A 6,770-nucleotide genomic window follows, 5' to 3' on the forward strand; every position below is an offset into this window, starting at 1 on the left:
CTCCAAAATCTCCCCCCTCATTTTAAATCTCCCCTCCTCTCCCCCTACCCAAGGCCCTCCAAAACCTCCACCTCATTTTAAATCTTGCCAATCTCTCCATATCATCTCTCCACATTCTCTTTTACTCAAATTTCACTCCCTCAACCCCTCATCAATTTAAACTTTGCCACTCTCCACCATATCCCCAATGAGTAACATGTATCAACAAGTTCAATTAAGCTAATCTATCAAAAAACACACAAAGCAATGTGCATTAAGCATTAAAAAGAGAATAAACAAAAATAAGATATTATACAATCAATCCCAATGATAATGAATATAATATAACAATGCAACACCAACTTTATTCCTATCATTAAAACACCATCTAATAAGAAATGTGTGAACTAGAGTTATCCCTTCAAGTATTGTTAAAGTAACTCCCACTTTAATATGTGTGTGTGTGTGTGTGTGTGTGTGTGTGTGTGTGTGTGTGTGTGTGTGTGTGTGTCCCATTAGCTTCCACTATTTTAAAACAACAAGCTTTGAAGAGGCATACACATGTGCATTGCATGCACAATGGCTAAAACTAGAGCGCAAATCACATGCTTGTAGACACTTGCATGTAAGCTAATATCGAGCACATGCACGTTAAGGATGCGTTCTTCTAATGTTCAAACAAAACTAAATAGAAGAGATGGATAGAGATATAGACTAGAGCACTGTGGAGAGAGATATATATATATATATATATATATTAGAGTGAAAGCACGAAGACTCGTGGAATACAAAAAAATGCCAACTAACCAAACCACGGAAGTGCAACATGTCTCCGGAAATATAAACATGTCCAATTTGATATGATCATGGGCATTACAGAAGATGCACTGCCGCGGCCCAAACAACGTACAAAGATGAAACACTACGTACAAGATCGAATTACACTGCGACCCAGGTCCGAAATAACCCACAACCAAAGCATAGCCCCGCCCCCCGCGGCCCAAACAACGTACAAAGATGAAACAATGCATTATGCGACCCAGGCCGTCCGAAATAACCCCCACAACCACAACATAGATAGCCCCGCCTCCCTCATGTCAGCAATGCGAGATCCATTGCTAACACTCCCATTGAGCTTTGAGATACAGCTCATGCAGGCATGTGAGTCTTGCCCATGCGCGTTACGAGAGAGGCGTTCCACGGGCCCCTGCGGAAGTAGACCGCATGTGCTGCAATCTGCGCCGTTCTTGCGTGCCCAGTTCTAGGTCAGGTTGAGCCGCAACGAGTGGATTGGAAAGCTGCCTTAGAAACAGTCGACCAGCCCTGCAAAACAGAACCGAAGCCAAAAATTAGTGTGTAGACACATAGAATTTACCCGCTAGGAATTAGGGCTCCGAAGGTTCATGTGGAGAGCTTAAAAATTAGCTTTCGGACGGTTCGCATGTGAGCGGGAACTCCCTTCTTTCCAAGGGAGGAAGAACCAAGGCCAACAGAACGATGCAGCTCTTGCATCACGCATGCATCTACACAGTCCCCTTTGTTGCAACCATGATTGTTAGCACGACTATTGCAATAGTCGCCAGCTTCCGTCTTCATTTGATGAGACTATGCAGGCGGATGCATGAGTCGACAGCTGCTTCTGTCGCCTCCTTCCAACGTTGGAAAAAAAGGAAGCTCCAGCACCATACTGGTCCTACTGAAAGAGCGAGTGTCAGCACATGCAGAACCTAGCACAATGCCTACAGTTCATCTAGTTTCCTAAGGTAAATTAGGGCTTCAGGCGTCTAGGCTGGCTAGGGCTGCTGTTAGTATGTAAGAGAGTGGCTAGATTTGTCAGATAAACACAGTAGCGGAATTCAATGTGTTATACCATACGAGAGTTCTCTCAACCTTCACAAGAGAATAGCCATATCATATGCTCTAGGGAGCCATTGAGCTCCATTTCTGAGCTACATAGGGCAAAAATATGCATCATCTGTGCCCAATGCTGTTGCAAGGGCATGCAAGTTCATGTGTATGCGGCTTCGTATGTAGGCAGAGTTTAAACAATCAAACGAAGCCAGAGCTGAAAGGGGAGGCAGCGGAGCTATAGTCAGTCTGCAAAAGGGAGTATGATAAGTAGAAGACTGCTGCGAATGCATGAACTAAAAAAGTAAGAGACAACATACATTAGCGTGCTGCATCGACGTTTTGGCAAGGGATTGGTAAGCTTTAAATAGAAAGGTTGGTGGCCCTTCAGCTTCTCTCCATGCATCAAAGCAATCATCACCATCCACAATAAAAGCAACGCAAACCACTTGAGTGGCTGTGAGGAGCTTTTCAGTGTGTCCTCCGGAGTCCGTAAGGAGGTCTCATTCAGCTTGCCGGCTTGTTCAAACCTGCATCATGCATGTATGATGGCGGGGAGAGAGAGACACACACAGAGAAAGAGCACAGAGAGAGAGAGAGAGAGAAGAGTGCCGGCGCCTTTCACATCAACCTTTCCATCATCATACTACTGACTCTTTTGCCTCAATTTCAGTGCCCCTCCATCGAGTCTCTTTACTGTCCATTGTCCCCTCTCTCTCTCTCTCTCTCTCTCTGTGGCTGGCCCAGTGAGTCCCGCTGGATTGGATTCCCTGACGGCTAGAGCTCACCCTAGTACCCTCCCTCTCTGTTAAGAAAACGATGGTTTGAATCAGCTCGCTCAAATAAGAATTATTGTTCTTTGAACCATCTGGCGATACACCTGAAACGATAGACGAGGAACTATAGAAACAGCTGTTTTCTTACTCACATTATACGCGAACAGACTATTGGCCAATTCCACAGAGAAGCCGACCTTTGCTAAATGATGTGATCTCTTATGGATATTGGTAAAAAGCAGAGAAGAAAAGATATCTACAACGCCCCTTGGGTGCACTTCAAACACTGCCCAACTTGCTTTAGTACTTCATTTCTTTAGCCTTTTTGTAACAAGTTAATGACACCTTCATTTGGAGAGAAGCACACATAGTGCCACTATCCCTAAAGTAGTCATAAAAGCCCATATCAATGGAGACCATTAACAATGCTAAGTGTTCCGCACAAAATTATGGCAAAGGTTTTGGTTATTAGGATCAAAGGGATCATCCCCAAATTGATTCATAGGAGGCAAAATGGTTCTATTCCAGAATAGGAACATACATGACACAATCTTAGATATTATTATTGGCATCCACTTTACTCTAACAAGCAAACAAGATCATATTATCCTAAATAAGGATCTTAAAAGAGCTTACGATAGGCTATGTTGGCAATTTGACTTGGTTGTACTTGAAAAATTTGGATGTGAGGAAATGTTTATTCAAATGATTAATGCTCTCTTCTCCAAGCTTACTGTAGGCTATGTCAGAAGTTTGACTTGGATATACTTGAAAATTTGAAATATGGGCAAATGTTTATTCAAATGATTTCTACTCTCTTCTCCAATCACTACAAGGATTTGAGCTGGTAGCGACGGCGGGTAGCGGCGTCGCTATTCCACAGGGAAAAAAGCGGGCTGAAACCAAGCGCGGCTTTATTTTGCATTTGCACGTTTTGTGTTTTGAGAGCGAGAGCAAGGGAGAGAGCGACCGTCGTGAGAGAAGAAGAGGAAGAAGACTTGCCACCGCCGCTGTTGTTCGCGAAGGAGAAGAGGAACCTTCATCGCAAAGAGGAGCCACCCCACACTCGCCATATCTCATCGGTGAGTCTCCCTCTCTCTTTCTCTTGCTTGTTTAAGGTTTAAATCACTTTCTCTTTTGCTTGTTTATGAGAGGAAATGAGAGAGAAAGAGAGGGAGAGGGAGAGAGAGAGAAAGAGAGGGAGTGAGAGTGCATTCTCTCTCTCCCTCTCCCTTTTGCTTGTTTAAGGTTTAAATCACTTTCTTTTTTCTTGTTTAGAAGAGGAAATGAGAGAGAAAGAGAGAAAGAGAGGGAGAGGGAGATAAAGAGAAAGAGAGGGAGAGGGAGGGAGAGTGCATTCTCTCTCTCCCTCTTCCTTTTGCTTGTTTAATGTCTAAATCACTTTCTTTTTTGCTTGTTTAGGAGAGGAAATGAGAGAAAAAGAGAGGGAGAGGGAGAGAGAGGGAGAGAAAGAGAAAGAGAGGGAGAGGGAGAGGGAGGGGGAGGAAATGAGAGAGGGAGAGAAAGAGAAAGAGAGGGAGATGGGAGAGGGAGAGAGAGTTCATTCTCTCTCTCCCTCTCCCTTTTGCTTATTAAAGGTTTAAATCACTTTCTTTTTTGCTTGTTTAGGAGAGGAAATGAGAGAGAAAGAGAGAAAGAGAGGGAGAGGGAGAGGGAGAGAGAGAGAAAGAGAGGGAGAGGGAGGAAATGAGAGAGGGAGAGAAAGAGAAAGAGAGGGAGAGTGCATTCTCTCTCTTCCTCTCCCTTTTGCTTTTGGAGAGTGTTAAGATATATTGTGAGAGGGAGAGGAAATGTGAGAGAAAGAGAGGGAGAGGGAGAGAGAGGAAGAGAAAGAGAAAGATAACATATATTGGAACGATAGCATATCCATGATTATGGTAATGGTATCCACTTTACTTTTTTTATGGGTACCATTATATCGACTCCTTGAGAGGGCTAAAAATTAGTCATACACTGTATAAAGTCTAATTAGGAGATTTAAGATGCACGATAATAGACTTATCGATAATGGTATGCAATGTGCTTTGCCATGGGCCACGTACATTGGAGACTCTTTAAGATGGCTTAAAATTGGTAATATCCTTCATAATGTCCAAGTAGGGGATCTAATTGTGATATGCATAATTCATTGTTTTTGTATTAACTTTATAGGCATAACAAATTAGAAATCATGCACTACAAGGATTTGAGCTAGTAGCGATGTCGATTAGCGACGGAGCGGATTGCAAATAGCGACGCTCCACAGGGAAAAAAAGCAACCGAAATCGAGCGCGGTTTTCATTTCGCGTTTGCGGCTTGTGTGTTTTGAGAGCGAGAGCAAGGGAGAGAGCGACCGTCGTGAGAGAAGAAGAGGAAGAAGACTTGCTGTCGCCGTTGTTCGCAAGGAGAGGATGAGCCTTCATCGCAAAGAGGAGCCGCCCCACGCTCGCCATATCTCATCGGTGAGTCTCCCTCTCTCTTTCTTTTGCTTGTTTAAGGTTTAAATCACTTTCTCTTTTGCTTGTTTAGGAGAGAAAAGGAGAGAGAAAGAGAGAGAGAGGGAGAGAGAGGGAGAGGGAGAGAAAGAGAAAGAGAGGAAGAGGGAGATGGAGAGGGAGGGGGAGAAAATGAGAGAGGGAGAGAAAGAGAAAGAGAGGGAGAGGGAGAGGGAGTGTGCATTCTCTCTCTCCCTCTCCCTTTTGCTTATTTAATGTTTGAATCACTTTCTTTTTTGCTTATATAATGTTTGAATCACTTTCTTTTTTGCTTATTTAGGAGAGGAAATGAGAGAGAAAGAGAGGGAGAGGGAGAGGGAGAGAGAGAGAGAGGGAGAGGGAGGGGAATAAAATGAGAGAGGGAGAGAAAGAAAGAGAGGGAGAGGGAGAGAGAGAGAGAGGAAGAGTGCATTCTCTCTCTCCCTCTCCCTTTTGCTTATTAAATGTTTAAATCACTTTCTTTTTTGCTTGTTTAGGAGAGGAAATAAGAGAGAAGGAGAGAAAGAGAGGGAGAGGGAGAGGGAGAGAGAGAGAAAGAGAGGGAGAGGGAGGAAATGAGAGAGGGAGAGAAAGAGAAAGAGAGGGAGAGGGAGGGAGAGTGCATTCTCTCTCTCCCTCTCCCTTTTGCTTTTGGAGAGTGTTAAGATATATTGTGAGAGGGAGAGGAAATAGGAGAGAAAGAGAAAGAGAGGGAGGGAGAGGGAGAGAAAGAGAAAGATAACATATATTGGAATGATAGCATATCCATGATTATGGTAATGGTATCCACTTTACTGTTTTTATGGGTACCATTACATCGACTCCTTAAGAGGGCTAAAAATTAGTCATACCGTTTATAAAGTCTAATTAGGAGATTTAAGATGCACGATAATAGACTTATCGATAATGGTATGCAATGTGCTTTGCCATGGGCCACGTACATTGGTGACTCTTTAAGATGGCTTAAAATTGGTCATGTCCTTCTAAATATCCAAGTAGGGGATCTAATTGTGATATGCATAATTCATTGTTTTTGTATTAACTTTATAGGCATAATAAATTAGAAATCATGCCAACTAGTCAACGGAAGGACTAAAAGAAAATGATACCCTAGCTAATGGTCATTACGGTACTTCATCAAAATGAACCCAAAAGTATCGTTATAGAAGAAGAATCCCTTAAATTGAGTATAGGATATTTTCTCTCAGGTCTTATGACTATGAGTAGAATTGATTGAAATAAATTTTATTACTATAGTTGATAAATTTCATAGATGGCATTAATTTTAATACGCGATCCTAGGACAAAAAAATGGCATTTCTAAGATGCTTTTTGTTGAGATTGATTTATTATTAGACTAAGAGATCCTCAATTATGCTCATAAATGGATTACTTATACTCAAAGCCCTCTAGTGCTGTTTTTTACAATAACGAATAATTATCTACCGGGACAAACAAATCCTTGAGCATGATACAGGGCTGAGATATAACATCAATAAATCTCTCAACTACTATGTACAATGCAAGATTTATGGTCAACTTGCAACTTGACGTACATCTCCATAAAGCTATCCATTTAAGCCTCGTTTGCTGTAATGTAGATAAGATGGAAGACGAAGAAGGTCTTATTGTCCAAGATCGCAAGACATATCTTAATCAGTGTGTCCCATGTCCTTGCTCTCAATGCAAGTTG

General features: G+C 42.4%; 1 long non-coding RNA gene across 1 annotated transcript; it reads right to left on the reverse strand.

Moving 5' to 3' along the window:
- Positions 1-753: 753 nt before the first annotated feature.
- On the reverse strand, positions 754-2,381 carry LOC148022234 (uncharacterized). Its single transcript, XR_015694321.1, has 2 exons — positions 2,148-2,381; positions 754-1,302 (listed from the first exon to the last, which is right to left on the reverse strand). It is a non-coding gene; the product is annotated as an uncharacterized LOC148022234 (long non-coding RNA).
- Between the last annotated feature and the right edge of the window lie 4,389 nt (positions 2,382-6,770).

The sequence above is a fragment of the Lygodium microphyllum genome, chromosome 17 (assembly GCF_053477565.2).
Source record: "Lygodium microphyllum isolate KBCC chromosome 17, Lygodium_microphyllum_v1.1.10, whole genome shotgun sequence".
In the NCBI taxonomy this organism is placed as follows: domain Eukaryota; kingdom Viridiplantae; phylum Streptophyta; class Polypodiopsida; order Schizaeales; family Lygodiaceae; genus Lygodium; species Lygodium microphyllum.